The sequence below is a fragment of the Camelus dromedarius genome, chromosome 11 (assembly GCF_036321535.1).
Source record: "Camelus dromedarius isolate mCamDro1 chromosome 11, mCamDro1.pat, whole genome shotgun sequence".
Classification (NCBI taxonomy): domain Eukaryota; kingdom Metazoa; phylum Chordata; class Mammalia; order Artiodactyla; family Camelidae; genus Camelus; species Camelus dromedarius.
In genome coordinates this window covers 37,424,617-37,447,671 of record NC_087446.1, presented here as the reverse complement: position 1 = coordinate 37,447,671, position 23,055 = coordinate 37,424,617, and the positions used below count along the sequence as shown (strand labels likewise).

General features: G+C 44.8%; 1 protein-coding gene and 1 non-coding gene across 2 annotated transcripts in view; one reads left to right on the top strand and one right to left on the bottom strand.

Moving 5' to 3' along the window:
- The window catches only part of LOC116156408 (putative tetratricopeptide repeat protein 41), a 65,395-nt gene that overhangs the window by 37,446 nt on the left and 4,894 nt on the right, over positions 1–23,055 (top strand). The window contains 2 exon segments of the mRNA XM_031462919.2: positions 15,503–15,636; positions 21,534–21,608. The gene's annotated coding sequence lies outside the window, so the exon portion shown is untranslated.
- Positions 14,695–14,767, bottom strand: TRNAN-AUU (transfer RNA asparagine (anticodon AUU)). Its single transcript has one exon. It is a non-coding gene; the product is annotated as a tRNA-Asn (tRNA).

Genomic DNA, 23,055 nt, shown 5'->3' with positions numbered 1-23,055 from the left:
AGATAACAAGGGCAATTTGAATGTCAAGTTATTTACACATATTATGACGCAATAATAATAATTTAAAAAGTACTGCTGGGAGCAAAAATAGCTCAGAGGAACAAAATAGAAAGCTCAGACAGACCCAGGTACAGGTATAAGAAATTAGTAAATGATAGAAGCTTTTCAAATTAGATGCACTATGGAATAAATAGTGGTAATGATGTACTATTTGGTAAAGTTATTGAAGTTACCTGAAACATTACACCAAAATAAATTCCAGAGGGATTAGAGTTAAATATAAGAAAGTGAAATTTTATATTAAGAAAACCGTAGGAACATGTATGAGTACACTTTGCCTTTGAGCCTTGGTGCCAGCTGTTCCCTCTGCCAGGAATGTTCTTCCCGCTCATTGCAGTACCGGCTCTTTCCTGGTTGTTTAGGTCTCAGCCCAAGTGCTTCTCTCTCAGGGTGGCCTCCCCAATCCAACATTGTATGTAGTCATTCTCTGTCCTGTCTGTGTGTTTTATTTCTTTGCATAGCTCTTCCTGCTACCCGACTTTGTCTTGTTTCCTTTCTTAAAAAAATTGTCCACCTCTGCTCCCCTCGCCCCTGCCTCCCACCCTCCCAGCTGCTAGAAAATAAGCTCCTTGAGAGCAGGACCCTGCCTCTCGTGTTCACTGCTGCATCCCTGGTGCCTGGAACAGCACAGGCATGGTGTGGGTGCTGAATGGCCCCTTGGTGGTGGACACCATCCGTCCAAACCTGAGCTCTTGACAGGAATCTGGACTCAGTATTCCCCTTGGAATGTGCAAAAGCCCCACCTCTGGGCAGGAGCCCATTCCTTGGCTGTGTGTCCAGATTGCCCTTGTTCGTGTGCTCTGAGCAGCTGCATCTGGTTCTTAGGGTAGCCCATTGCTTGGTTCGACCCCCTCAGTTCTCTTACACACCTCAGGCCTCTTTGCTCAGACAGCCACTGTGGACACACATGTTGGACTCTGACCTTCAGCACGCTCCCTCCCAGCTCTGTTTAGATCTTGCTCTCCAACCTGAGGCACCGTAGCTATGGTTCAGAGGCTCCCAGCAGCCTCCCTGATCTGGGGGCTGCACCCTTCTCTGCTGTGCTTGGTGTTCAGAGCCTGGAATGCTGCCTGACATATCGATGCTCAATAAACATTTCTTCCATTCATGAATGGTGATCCATGGAAAGTCGGCAGAAAGAAAGCAGGAGGGTGTCCAAGGTCTGGGTAGCCTACAGCATGCATAAAGGGACAGATGAGGAACAGGGAAGATATTTGTGTCGGGCATAGTAGGTGTAACTGTTTGAAACGTAACAAATGGACAAATGTAGATGTGTAGATACTGGAATGTTTGGAAAGAGAAATTCTGGAAATGATGACTTTGAGGTACCATGTATTTGAGTCTTCAAGTTCAAAAATTCTATATATTTTCATTTGTGTATGGTAAGGTATAACTACACACACACACACACACACACACACACACGTAAAAATGCTCCCTGTTTTGTTCTTTTAACATTTTATTCTTTCTCTTAAAGCCAGTAATTCAAGACAGTTGCTACAGAGGGCAGAATTGTGTAAGAAATTTAAATACCTTTTATGTCTTGCCTGAAAATCACCCCCTAATATAAATTACAGCAATATAGGGATTGAGTATAGAAATACTCTTTTTTTTTTTTGACTCTCTGGTTTTCAACATTTACATACCAAGATTATTTAAAAGTCTTAGAGTTAATTTCATGTTGTAGTTTAAGATACTTGGTAATATATGTAAAGTTTAATAAAAGCAAAGTGTTGATCCCTTAAGAGAGAAACAGTGAAGTATAGGTAATATATTTAATATTTAACTCCTGTATCAAGATGAAGTGATAGGCACTCTTTGTTTCTTTCCAAATACACTTTAGGATTATTTACTTTTCTTTCCATTCTAGTGCTGGAGTGCAGGCTTTTTGAGGTTACCGCAGCGGACAAATGCTGATGAGTGTTTTTAATTGCGAGATTTCTGAAGCTTCTGGGAAAGACCAGTGAAGCAGAAGAGTTTTTCTTGACTGTTGAGAACATGTTAGTGCAGGTACATTGGGAAATAATTTTAAATCCTTCACACGTTATTCAATTTGTGTAAGGTATTTTCAGATATCATTTACCTTTGTTAATGAGTAATTTAGTCCACAAGCAGAGGAACTAATGCATAATGAATAGTAAACAATCATTGCTTATGTCCATCAGTGAGGAAGCTTTGACTTTAATCCATGCCCCAATCTGTGTATTAGAGATGACGAGCAGTAAGTACACGGGGGTTATGACTGAATGACTGAATATCAGTAGATGTCATTTTGGGGGAAAAGAATGTTCATAAAACAAAATGGGAAAGAGAGTTGTGGAGTGAAGTAAACTAACACAGACTGGTTGAAGACTTGGTTATAATTTTCATAAAGATGTTGGGAAAGGTTGACAGATTATCTTACTTTTCTGAAATATAAACATTTTTTTGAAATATGAACTTTTGGGATTGTTGAATACAATGAAACTTTCACTCTTAACATATAACTGTAACTATTCTTAGGATGGCATTTAACTACCCTTTAAAAAATCATGCATTTTTCCCAGTTTCAGTAGAGTTTGTGGACCTAGTATAATCCAAGACAAAGCTGTTTTTGTTGTAAAACAAAAACCTTCAGATTTTTGTAAGACTCTGTCTCTGCCCCATCAGCATAGATCTTTCTAGAAAGAATTCTGTCTAAAGAGATTTGCAAGACTCAAGATTTGCATGTCCCTTTATGGCAGAGAATATGCTCATTTACCATTTTTTGTATCCTTCATGGCAACCCTTGGGTCCTTAATAAGTGTGATGAATGAATCAATGAATCAGTTTGAATTCGCAAATACTCTGTGTCCTTAGAAGGTAGTGTGGAGCAGTGCATGGGGCCTGGGCTATTTACAGGCTGACCCAGATTTAAAGTGCTTTGGCACTGACTGCTGTGAGCCTTTGGCAAGAATTTGAACCTCTGACTCAGTGAGTTCTCATTGTTGAGGATTCTGATGTCTGTCTCTCATGGGGCTGTTAACAGGGTGACGTGAGGAGGTGCACAGGGCACTTCACACAACGAGTGGCACATATTGAAAGCCTCAGCCGTTGTGTTATTACTGCCGGTGAGTTATAAAGTAGAAATAATAGGAGTTTGATTTAAACTATTTTGACCTCTCTTTCATCTTCCTAGAGCCCAGTGACTCTCTGATATCTTATTTTGATTGTGGAATTTCCCCCTGCACCCAAGGGGTCCAGATTTCCATCACTGATGTGTGTCTCTAGGAAGCACCAAGCATTTGTTAGGTAATCACTGAGTGCCTGATCGCAGCCATCCACTCAGTCATTCTTGCGTTCATTCATTCATCACTTACTCAGCCATTCACTCATTCTCTCAGCACAGTTTCTGCCCTCATGAAGCTCCAAGTCTAGCTTGAAGTCACTGCCAACGTCTCCGTCAGTGATGAAGCGTACCCTGTGTGGCCGGTGGGGTGAAGGGAGAAGGTGGCTGCGCAGGAGGTGTGCGCAAACTGGGCCGTTAGAGAGGATTCCCACTTCAGAGCACTCCTGGAGGTACCAATCTTATGATTTTATTTATTCTCAAAATATTTTTGCCACAGTTCTTTGGGGCTAGCCACCATGGAGACTATTAAAAGAATTTTCTTTGGGCTCTGAAGGCACTGCCAAAAGAGAAGTTCTAAAGCTATTTTGGGCAATAACAACGCCTTTGAACTATGTGCCTAATGCTCTTGAGGGGAAAGAGCTTGTTGTTCATGCTGTATGCTTTCTGCACCAAACCACTTTTACAATTTCTTCAGATTAGGTTATTTAAATTTTCGTTGCAGTGGTTTTCAACTGGGAGGCAATTTTGTTTCTCAAGGAACATTTAGCAATGTTAGAGGGACATTTTGGTTTGTCTCAACTTGGGGTGGGGGGAGGTTGCTAGTGGCATCTAGTCGGCAGAGGCCAGGGATGCTGGAAACATCCTATACTGCACAGGGCAGCCCCCACATCAAATGTTATATGGCACAGGAGTCAACAGTGCTGAGGCTGGGAGTCCCGGATTTAAAGTAGTATGCTTGTTGAAAAAAAGTAAGTCTCATGACTCTCTGTATTTCACAGCAGGTGCGCCAGGCAGCAGGAAGACCCAAGGATACTTTTGTGAAGGGGCCTCTGTTTGTGCATCAGAGGCTCACTTGTTAAGACAGTGTGCAGAGCAGAGCGCTAGAGACAGGCCGGTCTGGCTGGACAGTCTTGTTCTCCTACTTGATAGCTATGTGAGCTTGGGTGATTTAATTTACACTGTCAAGCCTCAGTTTTCCCACCTGAAATAGAGGAACGATAATCCCTATTTCCTGGGGTTCCTGTAAATATTCACTGAGGTCACGCATGGCAGGAGGTTAGCTCCATAGTTGGTGGTCAGCTCAGACCGTGACCTAAAAATGAAAGTGTATCCATGCTTCACAATCACTGTGCATATCGACCATTATTTACTGAATACCCACGGAGCACAAAGCTCAATGCTTGGATCTTGGTGGTGGGCTCTGCCCTCAAGAAGCAGATAGTCTGGAGTAAGAGGAGAATAAAAGATGTGTCTTTGTAAAGAGGAAGCTGACACTATATGATTGCATTTGACATGTCGATTAGTATTTCCAGCAATGAGACTCAAGTGTGGAAGGACCACTATGGCCCAGTGGTGGGTTGGGAGCTGTCAGCCTCCCCATTAAAGGGGATTCTGTCCCACTCAGACTGACTGGAAACATGGCAGTGATATGGGGAGAAAGCAAGGCATCCCTGAGGATTTGAGTCTGATTGATGGAAGTGGGGAAATTCAAAGAGGAACCTGGAGTTGGAGGGAGGCTGATGAATTTTTAACATTTAAACTGCTGAATTTGCAACTCAGGAAAAACATCCAAGTGGAGTATCCAGCCAGGTAGGGAAATGCAGGACTGAGACTCTGGAGACAGAGCGGGGAAACATCTACCTACATATGATGCTGAAGCCACAAGAGGAAACAGGATCTCTGAATGACAGCTAGAACTGATTATTGGGAAATTACTTCCCCTGAAAACGAGGGAAGGAAAAGAGCTTGTACAGAAGTGAGAGATTAGAATAGAATCAGGATGTCCTAGTTTCCCTAAATCAAGGAGGGAGGGGCTAACAGCATCGATTGCTGCCTAGAGGTCTGGACAGATGGGGACTGAAAGGAGGCTCCTGGGTCTGGTGAGCGGAGGTCAGTGGTAACCCCTGAGATGGAAGGGAGTGTGTGTAGGAGGAGCCAAACTGCAGGGCTTTAAGAGGTGAGTGTGTGATAATGAAACAGAGAAGTGCATGTGTTGGTTCCTGTTTGAGAAATGTGTCAATAAAAGGAGAAAGAAGAAAAGTCAGGATAGTGTCAGGTTCAGGTTAGGTTCGAGCCAGGATCTATGTGTTTGTGTGGAACAGGAAACGAGCCAGGGAGAGGGGCAGGTTGGAGATGCTGGTGGGGACTCTGTGAGGAAGACAGGACTCTAAGATTGGGAAGGGGTGGATCCTTGGTAAGGAGTTTGGGCATCTCTTTCTTTGGGATAAGCAGAAGGGAAGAAAATGGGTGAGAACACTACCAATTTTAAATTTAAAGGAAAGGGTAAGTGAGGTGTACCAGAGACCGTGCTTTCCCAGTATCTGTTACCCCTTTCATGGTAAGTAGTGACTGTTTGGAAAGAAGACTAGAGCCCCCCACTTTCCATGAAGCCAGATCTGAGCTCATGCCTAAGTTTTGGCTGATGGGATGTAGATGGAGGTGATGTGGCTAACGTCTGAGAAGCTTCCACGAAGTGAAGGGTGTGCCCTCCCTCTTCTCTTTCATCCTTTCCTACTGGTTGGATTGTGAATGTGATGGCTGGAGGTGGAACAGCCATTTTAGACCAAGAGTTATCCTTGGGAATGGAGGTCAGACAAGGTTCAAAACAAGATAAAAGAACCAGAGCCTCTGACATTGTGTCTATAGCCCTGGGCCACCCACTTCCTGACTTTTGCACGAGAGAGAAATCACCCAGTGTTAATTTGGGTTTTCTGTTACTTGAAGCTAATCACGATCCTAACCAACATCAGAAGGTAATCTTTCAGAGTAGGTTTGGTTTCCGGGAAGTCTAGACAGAGGCCATCTCGCAGTGGAGATAGGCAGGGTGAGTACTCGGGGTGAGGTCTGGGATAACTGCTGGGAAGGGGGCACTTTTAAAGACACCTGTGAGCTGTGAAAGGCCTATGGGCCCAGGGATTCCACACCACACCCAGCTGCCTCCCGGACTGAGATCAGTGTCTCAGAGTAGGTGTAACCTGTTTGCAGGACACTTATTGGAAAGCTCTGGCTCAAGCGGAAGGTCAGTTTGACATGGAAGAGCGCTTTCAGTAGGTGCAGGAGAGCAGAAAGAGTTCACACCAGGGAGCCAGGCTCAGTCGGTCCTGTCCTGGGCAAAAGTTCGGTACCACGTCAAGTATTACATGACCAATGATGATGGTAATGGTGTCCATTGAATAAGCTTTATTAGTTACCAAACATGTTCACATGCATGCTTGTTAATATTTAAGTTTTCTGAGATGAGATAGTAATTGTAAGACACCTCGTCACTAGCTCTCATTTCTTGCACTGGACATTTAAAAGTGTATAACCAACTAGTGTATTCTTATGCATTGATAAGGTTTTTAAGGTAATGAAGTTTAAGCACCTTTGAAATTAGTATGCTAAACCAGGAAAGGAAATTGAAATCCAAGTCTCTAAGCAAAAATGTGTAAAACGTTAAGCTAGCAGATCTCTGGCCACACTTGAATTCAGGGGCCACATAGACAGTGCTTTTAGGTGTTCATTTGGATTTTAGATAATAACCTCCTCAGGGAACTTTACCAGATGCAAGACATCGTCATGTTACTCTTGTCTTCAAAAAGTTTTATTGTCATTAACTAATAACCTGTGAAAAACAGTTTCCAAAATTTATTTTTAGTTTGCAGTGTCTCTCAATAAATGTTTCACCATAACCATCATTTTATAAGTATTTAGAATTCTCAGAGAAATGCTATACAGCATGCAATCTTTTGCAAGACCATTATGAAATGAACCTTTCTTGGGCAGGTGTCTGGTAGCTGTGCCTGAGGTAGTGCTGTGTCCCATCGAGAGAGCGTTCTCTTTCATTTTGTATAGAGTCAGTCCATGATGGAAGTGCTTTTCAAAGTCCAGAATGCAGTCGGAGAGCTCCGTCTTGAGATACGGATGACTCAGGAAGGGCTCCAGTATTTCCAGAGAGCGTGGTCAAACCTGATGGAATTTTCACCCAGCGACTTAAAAGACAGCCAGGCCTTAGTGAAGCAAAAAGGTATGGTGGGCATGTGAAGGGGCATGACCTCTGTGTTTCAGAGCCAGACTCCTGTTCCCACCCATGAAGAACGGGAAATGGATATGTGTGTTTTGTTAGCTTGATGTTTTTGGTGGGCTGGCAGATGTGAGAAGGTTGACCGTGAGCACTCCTCCTGTGACAGACCACCCTTTCAGAATGTTGAAGGCTGTTGCGATGTGCCTCCAAAAAGGAGGCTTTGAGCAGTTAGGGGGGCATTCAGAGCTTGACTCCGAGGCCAGACTTTCTGGGTTCAAATCCTGCCTCTCCGCTTACTGGCTCTTTGCATTCAGACACGTGACAGCCTTTCTGCGTCACAGTCTTCATGTTTGTAAGAGAGAAGTAAAAATAGTGTCTACATTGCACATTGTTGTGAGACTACAAGCGTTCTTGGGGGACCATAAAGCACACAGAACGGGGCCTGGCACGTAGTTAAGGGCTCATGAGTGCAGCCGTTATTTTATTCTCCGACATCTGATGCCCGAGTCTGCTCTGGTACCACTAATAGAACAGAGACAAAGAATGTTCAGTAAATGCAGCTACTAAGCATTTTTGACCCACTGATTTACACTAAGACTAAATTAAGGACACTAGCCTTCTTCATATTTAAATGGCTGTATCAATTAGCTTTCGTTGCATGACAAACCACCCCAAAACTCAACAGATTAAAACCAACAGCCACTTATTATTGCCCATGGGTCTACAGGCTGGCTAGGGGATCTCCCTGGTCCGGGGAGGGCTCAGCAGATTTGGGACGGGCTCATGCAGGCATCTGTGACCAGCTGGCAGGGCCAGTGGGGCTGGCTGGTCTAAGAGGGCTCCACTCAGATGTCTGGTGGTTGTCTGGCTGGGTGACTGGGGAGGCTGGGCACGTGTTCCTCCTCTTTCAGGAAGATAGCCCAGGCCTGTTCACTTGGTGGCTCACAGAATTCCAAGAGAGAGAGCAGAAGGTTACGCCTAGGCTCAGAACTGACATAACACCCCCTTCCGCTGCATTCGATTGGTCAAAACAAGTAACTAGGCTCCATTTGAGGGTGGAGAAAGAGACTCTGACCTCTGGATGGGAGGAGGTGGAGAGTGGCATTGCAAAGGAGAGTTGGGTACAGCTTGGTGTGGAGAATTACAGCTGTTTTTACAGCCCACCACCATGGCTATGAGATCAAAGGTCATCTTGGGCAAGCTCCTTATACATTCCATCTATAAATCCACTTTTATTGTCACAGTTATCATTCGCCATACACTTACTATGTACAAGGCCCTTTATACTCGCAATGTCTTTTACTGTGAGAGACACCTCATATGGTGTGTTATTGTTACCCCCCCCCCCGACAGATGAGGAAACTGAAGGTCAGAGAGATTAAATAAACTATGTCAGCACCCACAACTAGCACGTCTGGAGCTGGGAGTCCAAGCCAGGTTCACCTGATCCTAACGCCTGTCCGCATAACTCCCTGCTGTGCAGAATCTCTTCTAGTGTTGGTACATATGAAGCCCTAACCCTCCATACAGAGAGTCTAGCTTCCAAGTCATCGTCCTAATGCAGGGCTGGTCATGGACATGCTGGGGCCTTGGCGAGCAGAAGAAGCCACTGTGGGAACCAGGGACACTTCTGTAGGTTCTGGGACTGGTCCTCTAGCGCCAGCTGGGCAGGCCAAAGTGCAGAGTTCCAAGGAGTTTGGCAGACCTTGGCTTGGTACAGACAAGGGTGGTTCTCCAAATGCAAAACCAGCAGGTGGAGTGGAGTCTGGGTGAACAGAGAGGATCAGAGGTAGATAAATGTCATTAGCAACAGCTTTGATGGGAGCACACTATTTCCGGTCTCCTGACAAGGGTCAGGTGGGGATTCAGGGCCCAGGCAGACATATCAAGGGGGCGGGGCGGGGATTCCAGGCTGACCAAGGCTCACACATTCAAAGACTGTTTACTGAGCACCTGCTGTGTATCAGGCACTGTGCTGCGTCCCGCAGGGTGGACAGGACAGAGTCGCCAATGCTGCCTACTAAGGGAGGTGACCCACAACACACAAGGAAGCTGACAAATGCAATAATTACAGGTTGTGCTAAACGCAGGCAGAGACACAAAGAGATGGAGGAAGAGCATAAGCCAGGGAGGGACCACTTGCAAAAGGATGGTCAGGGGGCCTCCCAGGAGGGGACATTTAAGCTGAGACTTGACAGATACAGGAGCTACATATGGTGTGAGGAGGGGCCAGTCCTGGCAGAGGGAACAGCACATTCAGAGCCTGAGGTGCGAAAGGGCTTGGCGTATCCTAGCAGTGGAAAGAAGCCTTTGTAAGCAAAGGACAGGAGGCAGCTGGGCTCAGATCCTGCAGGGCCTCGGGAGGCATTTGGATTTTATTTTCAGTGCGAGGGGAAGCCTTTTGTAAATTGGGCTGGGGATGACATCACCTGATCTCTATTTCAGATCACGTTTGCTGCCGTATAGAGAATGGATTGAGTGGTGGGTAAGTGTGGACGTAGGGAGATCAGGTACGTGGCTGGCCATCCCTGATGTCCAGATGCAAGGCATGAGGCTCTGGATGGGAGTCGGGGGGCAGTGCAGTGGGCACTAGGTAATGAATGGATGCTACTGATGGTGGGAAAGATGCTTTTTGATAATTTAATGTAATCCTTTATAACCAAGATGGAATTCCATGGCACAGGTAGTTAAATCTTCTTTGTTTACTACCAGCAATACTCTAATAGTGCCTTCTGGGATCATCATTATGGTTTTTTCTCTTCACGTAACAAAGTATGGCTTAGAAAACACTTGCTACCGTTAGGATATCTAAGTCTCAATAAACTAGCGAAATGTTAGGCCTTTGGGAAGGATACATTCCCAAGGCGGTGTGTATCCAGGTACAGCCCATAATTTGCTAATTAGGTTTATGGGGCTTATTCACATGTCTCCTGTTGTAAGGCTGTATCATTTTATTGTTTCTCATTGCAAGACTGTACTGGCTGCCCTCTGCAGGGCTCAGCTACCAGAGTGACAGCTGGTTTCACTACAGCGGTATTCTCACTCTGTTTCTGACCCCATTCATTTGCAAAGCAGACTTGAATTTGGTTTCAATCTATTGTCTTAGCTCCTTGGCCCTGTAACTGTGGTACACACACAAATTTGTCATATGAAAACCAACTCCCACGCAATGTAGGTCAGTAACTGATTTTCTAAGAAAAAACCCAGCTTTGGGCAGTGATGAAGAAATGACACTAAATGCTCTGCCTACTGATGTCTTAATTCTTCGGTGGAAAAAAAGCCTTGAGCGTCCTCTTCTTTGCCAACGTTTATTCCCTCCAGGCAGAGTGCTGAGCAACCTGGCCAAGTCAACATCTGATGAGTACTTGAAAGAAAATCACATTTTACCATGTGCTGCTGAAATTTCCAGCTTACTGGACAACAACCTTTGCAACCAGGCTACCATGAAATACACGGAAGGTGTTCTGATGTAAACAAGTACCTTCTTCTTGAAAATTTTTTGTTTTTTGTACTCACTGTTATTGTTATGATTACTATACTTAACCCGTACTCATTCATCCATTTCCTGCCTCACTGATAGGGTTAAGAAATGCTGAATTTTAGCCTTTCCGTTCTTTGGTCCAGTGGTTCTCAAGCGGGGACACTCTTCCCCCCATGGGACTTCTGGTGATGTCTGGAGATATGTTTGCCTATGGTACCTAGGGGCTTTGCTATTGGCATGCAGTGGGGAGGGGTCAGGGATGATGCTAAACATTACCTACTGCACAGGACCCTCCACAACAAACTGTCCAGCCCCCAATGTCAGCAGTGCTGAGGTTGGGAATAGTGCCTGAGTTTCTTATAAAGATGTACATGCATCTTATAAATCACTTTGAAGGTCTTGAATCTCTGCTAATATAAACTGCTCTGCTGTTTTGTATCTTCCTGTATAGAAAAAGGATGTTTATGAGAATTACTTTCGATAGTACCATGAAGGTGCCAACATGTATAGTGCCCTGTAAGTAGCACACAAGCATTTTATTTTCAGATTTGCTGCTGGAAATGCTTCTCTTGCAAAAATGAAATTTCAAGAATGCTTAAATATCAGAAGTTTGGTGAGAAAAGCATCCTAGTTAGAGAAATTCTGGAATTTTTAGCAGATTTACAATTTTTTCCACTGAGACATAGTGAAAGGTTAGTTTTAGGAAATGTTTCAAGTAGGGTGTCTCGTTTCCCCACCCCCCACCCTCCCCCAAAAAACCCCACCAGTGGCAGGGAGATTGGGGGTCACTTATGGGGGCATCTTACTTTTTGGCTGCAGCCTTGTCCAGATACTGGAGGGACTCACCATGCCTGCAAGTTCTGTCCTGATCTATCTGTCAGGACACCGAACATAATATATTTGACAGGAGCTCTTGGCCCACAAGCTGTGTAGAGGTTTTGGCAGGAGGAAAGTGACAAAGGAGTACGACACCTTCGTGAGTGTCTCTCAGCATCACAGGTTGTGTGAGGAAGATGTACGTACTTCAGGCCTCTGTGGAGCGTGTGTCTGCAGTGCACACCTCACTGGTCTGTCTTCTGCAAGACCTAGGCCCGAGCCTGCAGTGCCTCGGCCGTGCTTTCCTGCCCCTGCTCCTCGCTGGGGAAGTCCTCTCGCTCTCTTGCTATACGTGGGGCTTTTCTCAGCCTCCTGCACAAAGCATCGCTAAAGCTGTTAAAGAAAAAGGTATTTGTGACACTTGTTAAAGAAAGGTAAGACAGACTTTATTCAGGCCCTCGTGTTAGGTGTAGGGACCACGGCAGTGGGGTCTGCGGTGGAAGAGACAGATTGGACTCAGGTCCGAATATAAGGAAAGGCGAGGTGTGGGGGTGAGTGGATGGAAAATTACTAAGAGGAAACATCAGGGGTCTGCGGGGATTCTGGCTAAACGGACCTAACAGGCTTCTTGCTGAAGGCAGGCCAGGGTGATCAGACATCACCTGGGGGGTGGGGGTTGGGCAATCGGAGTAGGTATGAAGGGTGATCAGATACCAAGGATGGATAAACTGACTTAGCCAGATTCTTGCTGAAATTGGACAATGCAGAGATGAACACGGATATCCAAAAGTTGAGGAATAGTTGAAAATTGCTCAGAAGAACCTGAGGAGAGTTTGGTCAAGGAGGGACTCTTGTCAGCGCCTGCGTTTTAAAGATGGTTGTAGGTATTGCCCTCCGGATTGCATCAGTGTTGGGTCTGCCAAGCTCGCCTGCTTCTCTTGATGGGTTGCTATGGGAGAAGGTTCTCTGTGGGTCCACACACACAGAGAGTCCACCACCCCCTTCCTTGGGCCTGGCCTGCAGCCTTTCACAGCCAGTTCAGCTGCCTGAAGGGCCGGGGACGCTCTAGGTGAGACTCTAAGGTTGTGAGGCTTTACTTTTGCAGCTCCTCTCCCTTCCCCCCCTGCTCCCCGTCCTGCCCTTCACTTTCTGCTTTCCACTGTCCTTGAGAGAACTTTCCTCTCATCGGGAAGGTGACCTCTTCCGGCTTTTGCTCCCAGGAAGAACGTGATGTGGATCATTTCTAACACTTAACTGCAGATCAATATCAAACCTTTCCAAGAATATGTACCTTTAAAAGAGTCACCCAAATAAAGGAGCATCTAAGGGTAAAATTACTGGTGCTATATAGTGCCGAGATGGTGGGCTCTGGGGTCCAATGGCCTGGGTTCAAATTTTGTTACTGCCACTTGGTAACAGTGAGAACCTGGGCACATACTTAACATGTTGGCGTCTCATTCATGTCCTGGCTGGGAGAATGAGTGCGGTAATGGTATCTTCCTCACAGGGTGACTGTGAGGACTGGAGCGCCTGTGTTTACAGTGCTAAGCAGAATGCCTGGCGCACTGGCAGAGCTGGTAAATTGAGTTCTTAGTGTGATTACTTTGCTCCCCAGAAGGTAATTTTTGAGGCCCTTGACACCATATAAACCTCCCTTTGTTCCTCTTAAGACCAGCACTGTGAGCAGAGAACAGGACTTTCTTTAGGGGAGCAGAAAGCTCGACAGTAGAACCATTGCCTTGTAAGAGAGAAATCTAAACACACAGCCCACTGACTGAGTCATCTCTGGGCCCTGGCTGCCCCTCCACAAATCCAGAGCCAGCAGGGTGTGACTCACGAGACACAATCTTGCAGCCGTTCGTTCCACAACGTGGCCTCTATGTCAGAGGACCTGACTGTACGCGGATGCCTTTTCCTCAGACCTCACTGTCAACAGTCAACTTCTGAAAGACCAGGGAAGACTTTTTCCTTGTTAAAGTTTGTCCTGAGGTGACCACATCCTCCACGCTGGTTGAGACCAGGAGCTATTTTGCTGTGCAATTCACCTCACCTCTCAAACCTGTGGCAATCCTTTGTCCTGGTGGCCAGGGGCCCTCAGACAGCTCTCATGCACTCCAGAAACAATCCGAGGGGTCCTGAGGGCTTTGGAGAGTGGGGATAGGTAGGGATGGATACATGAGGTCAAGTTGCAAAAGTAAAAGTAAACCTCCCTCCCTCCCCCGGGACAGAAAAGAACCAACAAACTGTCTTAAGAGGAACAGTGGTATGTTCTCAGTGAAATAAATGTCATCGCTCTTTCTCAACTTCGTATCCATTCATCAGCAGCTGTCCTGTCATCAGTGTCTCCCCCACAGACGTGTCTCTCTGCTGCCTCACTTCCCACTGACCTCATTAGACGTCAGCTCCACTTCAGCTCCTCCTATGAACACCATCCTAACCGTGTCTCTTTGCACTTTGGTCTTACTGGTCCTCTCCTACTGGAGAATGCGACACTGCCGATGGCTCCCTTCCTGAAACCATACTCTCCTGGCGTCCCAGATACTCCATTGTGGCTGTCTTCTCTGATTATGCCTTCTCAGTTTCTTTCGTGGGTTTCCTCTTTCTCTCCCTGACTCTTTTCCAAACAGTGGTGTTCTCTTGCATTCAGTTCTTGGACTCCCTGCTCATCTTAGCCTCAGTGCCCCAACCTCGCCGGTGCCTAGGGCTTCAGTCATCATTCTCTGAGGTGATGGCTTCTCGTCTTCGTCGCCTTCTCAGGCTTCTCTCATCAGCTGCACACATGTGCCCCGCCTGCCTATGGGGCGTCTCTGTGTGGGTATTCAAGGTATTCGGGCGGTTCAGAGTCAACGTTCCAAGAATGAGAACATCCACCCCTCTCCCTGACAAAATACATTTCCTCCTGTCTCTCCCAGTGCAAACACCATCACATCATCTTTTTTTTTTTTCTGTTTTTGCTTTTGTTTGTTTTTGTTTTGGGGGGAGATAATTAGGTTTATTTAATTATTTAAAAATTATTATTATTTTTAATGGAAGTACTGGGAATTGAACCCAGGACCTTTTGCACAATAAGCAGGCATTCTACCACTGAACTATACCCTCCCCAACCATGGCATCATCTTAACAATACATGATATTGTTATGATATTTATTATCAGTCACCATTCTAAATCCAATCCATATGTTTTTTGTTGTTGTTGTTGTTTAATCCTTAAGGCAAAATTGTTATCCTCATTTTGAACATGAAAAAACCGAGGTTTAGGAGATTAGGATGCTTGCCGAGCTTTTAAGTGGTAGAGCCAGGATTAGCACCCGGGGAGTCTGATTTCAGAGCTCCAGCCCCAAATCTCGTCATTCAACTGCATGTGTGGAAGCCCAGCGCTCCCAGCACTGGAACCACAACATTCAATGTAATGCCAAGACTTAGCAGGTCTCCTTTTACATCTGTAGCCACTGCATTAGCTCAGACCCTCATCATTCTTCCCTAGACTAACTGATCTCCCCACCTATAGCCTCTCCCGCTTCAGTTTATCCTCTGCACTTGCACCCGGGTGAACTTTCTAAAATGCAAATTGGATCACATCATTCTCCTAAGGAAAACCCTTCAGTATTAAAGTCAGAACTCTGGGGTTTGCACTCAATGCCCTTCATGAGTGGTCGGTCCTCCACTTCACTCTCCAGCCTCCCCTCCTACCTCGGGGAATTCTCCAAGGACAAGGATTAGTCCTATCCATCTTTGCACCTGAGCCCTAGCAGCATTCAGTGAATGTTTGTTGAATAAATAAATGAATGCCATGCTTCTTTGATGCAAAACTTTAACTAAATTTCTCTTTTCTAGATTCCAAAGGAAGCAAGCAATTGAATATTACAAACAAGTGATAAAAATAAAGGAAAATGCAGGCACTCTGGCCAATTCCTCCCTCGCCTGGAAGGAGCTGAGCTTCAGCCTAAGCGATACCTTGTATAAATTAGGTAACTGCTTTGATGTATTTCTATTAGAAGCAGATGACTTTTCTCTGTTTCACCTGCATACTTTGCTTATTTTAAAAACAATCTTCATTTTTGAAGCAAGCGACTCCTATTCCATGTACATTCAACTTTTTTTGCTGCTTGTTTATCTTCCCTCATTAAGTAAGCATCTTAGTCTGTTCGGGCTGCTATAACAGAATACCGTAGACTGGGTGGCTGAAACAACAGAATTTTATTTCTCACAGTTCTGAGGCTGGGAAGTCCAAGGTCAAGGTGCCAGTGTCTGGGGAGGGCCCATCTCCTGGTTTAGAGACAGTGGTTTTCTCACTGTGTCTCACATGGTGGAGGAAAGGGGCTGGGAGCTCTCTGGGTTCTCACTTGTAAGGGCATTAATCCCATTCAAGAGGGCTCCACCTTCATGGCCTTATCACCTCTCAAAGGCCCTACCTCCTGGTACTATCATCTTGGGGGTTAGGGTTTCAACAGAAGAGTTTTAGGGGTGATACAAACTTCAGTCCATAACAGGAAGATAATTTTAAGAAGTCTTTTCCATCCCATTTCTCATTCTTCCGTAGGCAGAGCACCACGCCCAACCACACCCCTGTCCCATCAGTGTAGGTTCCCTTCTTCCTTCCAACTCTGTTTTAAGATGCTGTTTGTATAGAAGAGCATTTTCATTCTTTCCTATTCCTGTGATACGAAAGTAACACGTGACCAGAAATAACAAGATGGTTTTTCACATAGGCCTGCTTTTGGTTTTACTTGTAGGGCATAGAACTCAGTGTCCCAGATCTGGCCCAGGGGTTTGAAGGCATTTTCTGATTAAAGAGAAACATTTAAAACTTAAAATGAAATAAAACTTACAAGTTGAAATTAAAAATTTGGCCTTAAATCTTACCAGGAGGGATGGGGTTGGGCCCGCCGGTGTCTCTTGTTGCTTCTGCTGTGATTCTTTTGCTCCCCTTCATGGGGTGAGTTCTGATACTTTCTCTGCGTTTCTTCCACCAGAATGTCGATATTATTACCTGTGGCTTCTAGCGACTATTGAGTCTCTTTGTCCTTGGCACTATCCCAGCCAGGTGGAATTTACTCATGTTTTAAGGGCGGTGCTGCAGGGTCACCCCTGAAGCGCTCAGAGGCCTCCTGAGAGAAGGTTCTGCTTTCAAGGCTGTGCTATTTCCAAGGACCAAGGTGACAGGACCTCACCTTTCACTGCCTCAGTTCTCAGCAGCCCAATAGCTTGTTCTGCAAATAGCAGCCCTACAATGGGTTCTGTCATTTGCCTGGAGCGTTGCTGCCAAGCTCGGGAATTGATGAGAATTGAAGATTGCAAGTAATGCTTGATCCATGAGCCAGAGACAGGCTTCAGCTGGAAGGTGGGGTGGGGACAGTCAGGGACATGATTCCCACGGACACCACTTCCCAACCTTTGCGCCTCCAGTAACTGGGTTCCCACCCAATGTGTCAAACAGAGAGCTCTCAGCCCTTGGGCAGCTTTGTTTATTTCTTCCAGTAGGCTACCTAGAAATGTCATTTTTTGTAAATACCACAACTAGAAAAATTTGGGGGAAAAAAACCCGGTAAGGGTTCCTGAAGTCTCATTGCCATAGGGCATAATCTACTTCAACCTCAAAGAGTTGTTTTCAACCCAGGATGATTTTGGCCCTCAGGACAAAAAGTCTGGAGAAACATTTGATTATGATGGCTGGGGGTGGGGGTGGAGACCTGGGAGTCTACCAAACACCTAACAATGTCCAGGAAAGCACCCCCTCCTCACAGGAGAAAATTGTCCATCCCTAAATGTCAGTAGTGCCAAGGCTGAGAAATCCTGACCCAAACCAACCACTCTTTCCAGCATGTATGCTTGTTGTCCTTTTTACAATGAAACATAATTGCTTTCAGCCTAGTTATTTGCTGAGGAAAAAGGTTTAAAATACTTGATAACTGCGGGGAAAAGGTATTTTCCATTTTCACTCTAGATTTAGGAGTGTGTTTGTGTGTGTACACGTGTACATTTATTTTCAGTAAGCGTTTCCAGGCTAAATGCATGAAAGATTTTGTTTATAAACAGAAAACGCAGATGCAAATCTAGAGAACATTTATGGAAAAGGAACTAGTACCCCTGATCTGGTTGCTTCATATTAATTTTTTGTTACCAGTTCTGGTGAATTGTCTAATACATGATGCAAGTGTAACATATTCATTTTTTTTCCAGTAAGAAGGCATCTGTAACGGCCACGGCAGTGTGTTGTGACTTCTTAAAGAAGTCTTTGTGGTACAGTTCAATTTTGCAGTCAATTTTCGAAGTGGTTATGATCAAGTATTTTTCTGTAAGAAGCACCTTCTTGCCACCGCTTTATTGCTTTTCTGTCCTGCTGGTGATTGACGCTGGTTCCTGTAACAGAAGGCCCGCTCGAGGCTCGCAGGAACATTGTGGATGGTTAGTGCAGCTGTCAAGGCAGGATGCTTGTGCTTTTGTTTCAGCCCATGGTGGTGAGAGCTGACGGCTATCTTCAAAATGCGAACGCTATAGTAAATGCAAGTGCTGTAGACAGCTGTAAGGGCTGTGGCGGGAGAGTAACAAGCAGGGCCCAGGCGTCGGTGTGCGACGTGGCTGCCAGAGCCGCGTGGGGCTGGGACGTCAGCGCAGGAGGACGAGCGTGTCAGGGGAAGTAGGCTACGTTTATGGAGACCTCCGGGTCAGTATTCCTCAACATGTAAGAAATGTTTTCAGTTTTCCTGCATAGGGATGGAAAAACTTGTCCTCTGTCCTCTTGGGGTCCCTTGCTGAGCCTGAAAATTAAATTGAAAAGACAGCCTTTCACCACCCTCATTCCACCTGACCCTGTGGGCAGAAATCCCGGAGGCTGACTTTGGCAAGAAGTTTGATCTTCTGTGGCTTTTTGTCTGAGGCCCAGGATCTCTTAACTGCAGCTTCTGGACCAAGCAAGGTGTCCTTGATGATGGAATTCCCACTTTTGTCACCAAAACTGTTGGGGAGAAAAAAAAATCACCCCCCCTCCTCCTCGGTTGTCCTGCTGGGGCCCTATAAAGTTAGCCTAAGAAAAGACTGATTAACAAGAGAAAAACCAAACAGAGGTTTATTAGCATGTGCTTCACACTTACTTAGTGAGGAGCAAAACCAAGGGGCGGCTTGAACTTGGGGTCTGGATACTAACTCAGCGGGGGAAAGGGAGGGGGAGGACAGGTGTTCATGGAGAAGCACGTGACTTTTTGGAAGGATAGATAGGCCCTTAGGAGAAAAGGTATGATAGTTTGTGACAGTGTCTGGGTGTGGTGCTGGCTCCCTGTCCTCCCAGGGAGGGGATTTATAACACTTGAATCCTTTGAGGGAGGCTCTGCTATTAGGCACAGATGGGGTTTCAGGAACTCAAATGCCTCAGCTCATAGTAATCCTCATGTCAGTGTGGCCTGCTTCGGGGTGACGTGTCATGATCCCCTTTACCTGCCTGTGATGGAAAATGTCTCTCTAGATGGAGTGTGCCCGCGTGGACTCCACGCACTGTGAAGGGAGCTACAGCAACATGGAGTTGGGACTGATCGTTAGTCATTTTTAAGGAAGTCTTGGGGCCTCTGTAGTGAAAGCATTACCAAGCACTGGTCATCAAAGCCATCCTCTTAAAAGTCTACACTATGTATTGCTGCACTGAGGAAGAAAAAGGACTATGGGATGTGAAGCTTACACTGCATCTACTCAGTAAGGGTTTAAGTGCTTTATACACTGTAATGCATGACAGAATCGTAAGGATGTGTTATCTTAACCTGACTAGTTTGTAGATTTGGGGTGGTCTGGGAGAGTCATTCACTGTGTTAAGACAGACAAGCCTCCTACCTTGGAGCTCCCCCTGGAGCATTCAGCATAAAGCTGCCTGTGTGAGTGGCAGCTCAATTGCAAGTCATTGTTTGCATCTGTGTTTGTGACTCTGGATTGGAGGCTCTTGTAGGAAACTGCTTCCTTTGTCTGCAGTTTGTCTCCCTTGTGTGGTCTGCATGGGCTGCTTACCACTTTGAAATGGTCCCCGAGGTCCCTCAAGATGAAATTTATGAATGCCATATGGCCTGTATTTCAATTCAAATGACAATCTGTCTTGATCTTTTCTGAATGTGGTAACAGACAAGCACATAGATGGGAACTAGATTCCCTGTGCTGGAAGCACTGCCCTAGGTTTTGTAGCTGGGGGGTACAAAAACAAAAGAAGACAACTTCTGCCTTTGAGCAAATTCTTATTTTGTTAGGAGGCAAAACAAACCTACAATAAAATATAGAGCACATGAAAGATTTAAAGCATAGCCTGGTTGGAGGAGATTGAACTGGGTTTTAGTTTTAGCCTGGCTGTAATCAGTTATGTGACCTTTGCCAAGTCACACGTGCTCTGGCCCAGGTGTGTCTCTGGGCCCCATCTGTGACATAAGGGTGTAGCACTCTGGGAGGCCCTCTGCAGGGTTACTACTCCATGTCTACTTTTAAGGGAGGCAGTGACCAGTAGCCGGAGGTTTCCCAGGGAGAGCCTCTTTGGAGGGACGCTTAAGGAAGATGGAGGGTGTGAATTGGCAGAGAAGAGGGCATGTCTGGGCAGGGGATCTGCATGGACAAAGGTAGGAATAAACAAAGATGTGAAAGAGACTGACCAGGAGCTGTCAGAAGGGCTATGAGAAAGGGTGAGACAATAAGTGAAGAAGTAAGAAAACAGGCAGTGGTGGGAGAACCTGGGCGGTGCACTGATTTGAAGGCAGTCCTGCCTGTGGGCAAGTGGAGGTTTAAGACTGAAGGCTGCAGTGATCCTCTGATGGGCTTATTCTATTTAGAAGATTTTTTTTGGAAACTGTTTAGAATTATTTAGAACTCATCAAGGCTGTCTAAATTCTGTCTACAATTTTGGGGTGAAGTGAATTCCCTGTCCATCCTGTGTAAAATTAACCCCCATCCTCATTACCTCTTCACTCAACTCTCTTTTTTTTCATAGCACTTGGCACTACCTAAAATTATGTATTTGTGTATTCATTTTTTTAAAAACATGCTTTCTTGTTAAAAGAAGGGACTTGATCTGTCTTCTCCACCATTGTATGCCCAGCTCCTAGAACAGTGGCTGGCACATAGTAGGTGCTCCATAAAACGTTGCTGAGTGAATGAATGTAGGATGGAGGAAATGTCTTTGCTGGTTCAGATTTACCCTTCCACTTTAGAAAAGCAAGTATTGATTATTAAGGGTATTTTAATCTTAATTACAGTCATTTGTTTATAAATTCATTCAACAAATTTTTACTACACCTTAAAGCATTAAAAACAGGTTTTATTCGGGACTATTGCAATAGGGGAAAGGTGTCATCTTCCAAGGGGCATGAAAATAGTGGGCTTCCAGTAATGATCATTCAGATTTTGGTTATACTCACAACATTTTTTTTTGCAGGAGATTATGGTAAATATGTATTAAAATGATGGATTTGTGAGAGGGAGATAGTCTTAAAGTTTGTTTATTCTGATCACATTTTTGTGAGGCACTTAATAAAAAATGAGATCTCTTTCGATTCAATATTTCCTTTGCAGCTCTTCTCCTCTCAACTTCAATCCAGCTTCAAAATCAAATCTTAACCTAACAAAACTATAGAGATTTTAGTACTAATCCTGATATAAAAAGAGGGTTTTTGTGATTTATGTTCCATGCTGCCTCTGGAACAGTCCAATTTTTTTTGTTCTCCTTCCCTGATAAGTGTTTAAATCCGCCTATTGAGAAGTCATTTCAGTGGGAGGAAAAAACAGAAATATGGTTTCTCATATTCCACGATGTCAAGCTGAGTGTTCTATACTGAAGTGTTTATTTTGGATGAAGTATGGTAGGTGAACGTTATGATACTTCCCTCTCCCTGGGATTCTTTTACAGAAGAAACGCCAAGCATCTCAGTCACATTTAGAAGGAAGAAATTAAACAAAGGCTCAAGTGGGTGACTTTCAGTGGGTGAGTCAGTCTTTTTTTTTAAATGCTTGATTTACCCAGAGTCCTCCTGTCTGTGGCAGGAGGTCCCTTAATCCACAAAGTCAGGTAAGTGATACAAACTTTACATTTTAATTTTAACCTCAACATGTAAATGTAACCCTTTACCTGAACTTTAACATTTAGAGTCAAGGTCTTTTTTTTAATGAATCTTCTGATTGGAATTAGATGTCAACTTTTTCAAAATGCATCACCCACTTTCTAGTTTTGATGTCTGTAGGGCAAGAACTTAGACAATTGTGATGCTTCTGGACAAGATCCTTCTGCCTCCCCGTCAGTCTTTTACCGTTTTCTTGTCCACTCATCATTTGAAAGAATTCCAAAGCATTCAGCCTATTTTTCATAGAAAACAACTTTTTCCTTGCACTCTTATATCAGTTTGTATATACTTAATTTAATGACCAAAATTAGACTAAACGAAACCATTTGACTCTTGGTCAGGCTAGAACCCAACGGTTAGGAACAGAAGCATGCCAGCACAGTGGGGAGATGAGTGTGGTAGCTGCAGGCATTTAGTTTGCCCTGGGCATCAGGTGGAAAGTTCTGCAGAGGAAAGAGAGGGCCCTGGTTAACTGAGCAATCCAACTCTGTCTGTTAGCAGAGCTTCCTTTTCACTTGTTGTGTATGTTTAATACTTTTTAATAGGTTATAAATTTGTAAATGCTCTTGGTTGCAGGAATGTCAAATAGCCCTCATAAGCTTAGAAAACTTTTAAGCCTGCAAGGGACTCGAAATGACTGTCGACTGAAAAAAGGAAAAAGCATAACCTAAAAGTTGAGGATTAGGTTTTATTTTGGGGACATTATTGAGGACTATATATCCCCGGATACAGCCTTTCTGATAGCTCTGAGGAACTGTTTCAAAGAAGTAATGGAGGAGCCAGGATATATAGGAGTTTTTGCTGAAACAAAACAAACCAAAAAACAAACCATGTAGTTGAATGTCAAAAGATTACTGCTAATTACAAAAACTGACTTCTCAAGTTAGTGAATTTAGGGCTTTTCTATGTATAGGTAGGTAGAAGAGACCGGGCTTATTGAAATTATTCCTTTAATATGTGTCTTGACTATCTAGGGCCAGTATCCTGTTTTTCTCCCTCCTGAATTTTCTTCGGGGAACATCATCCAGGGCGGCTGCAGTGGCCAATGGCTCAATGCGTGGGCAACATTCTTTTTTTTTTACTGAAATGGCAGGCAATGTTTGTTTGTTTGTTTGTTTTTGTCTACAGTACCCAGCTATTTTCAAGCTGAGGAAATAGCAGATATGCCATATGACTTACCTCAATTCTATCAATTAAATATGGGAATCATTGAGGCTCAGAAAGACCGAGACTAAGTGGTAGATTTAGGATCTGGAATCCAGTCCTCTGACCCTAAATCCTGCACTCACTCTACTGTTTGTGGGTTCCCGG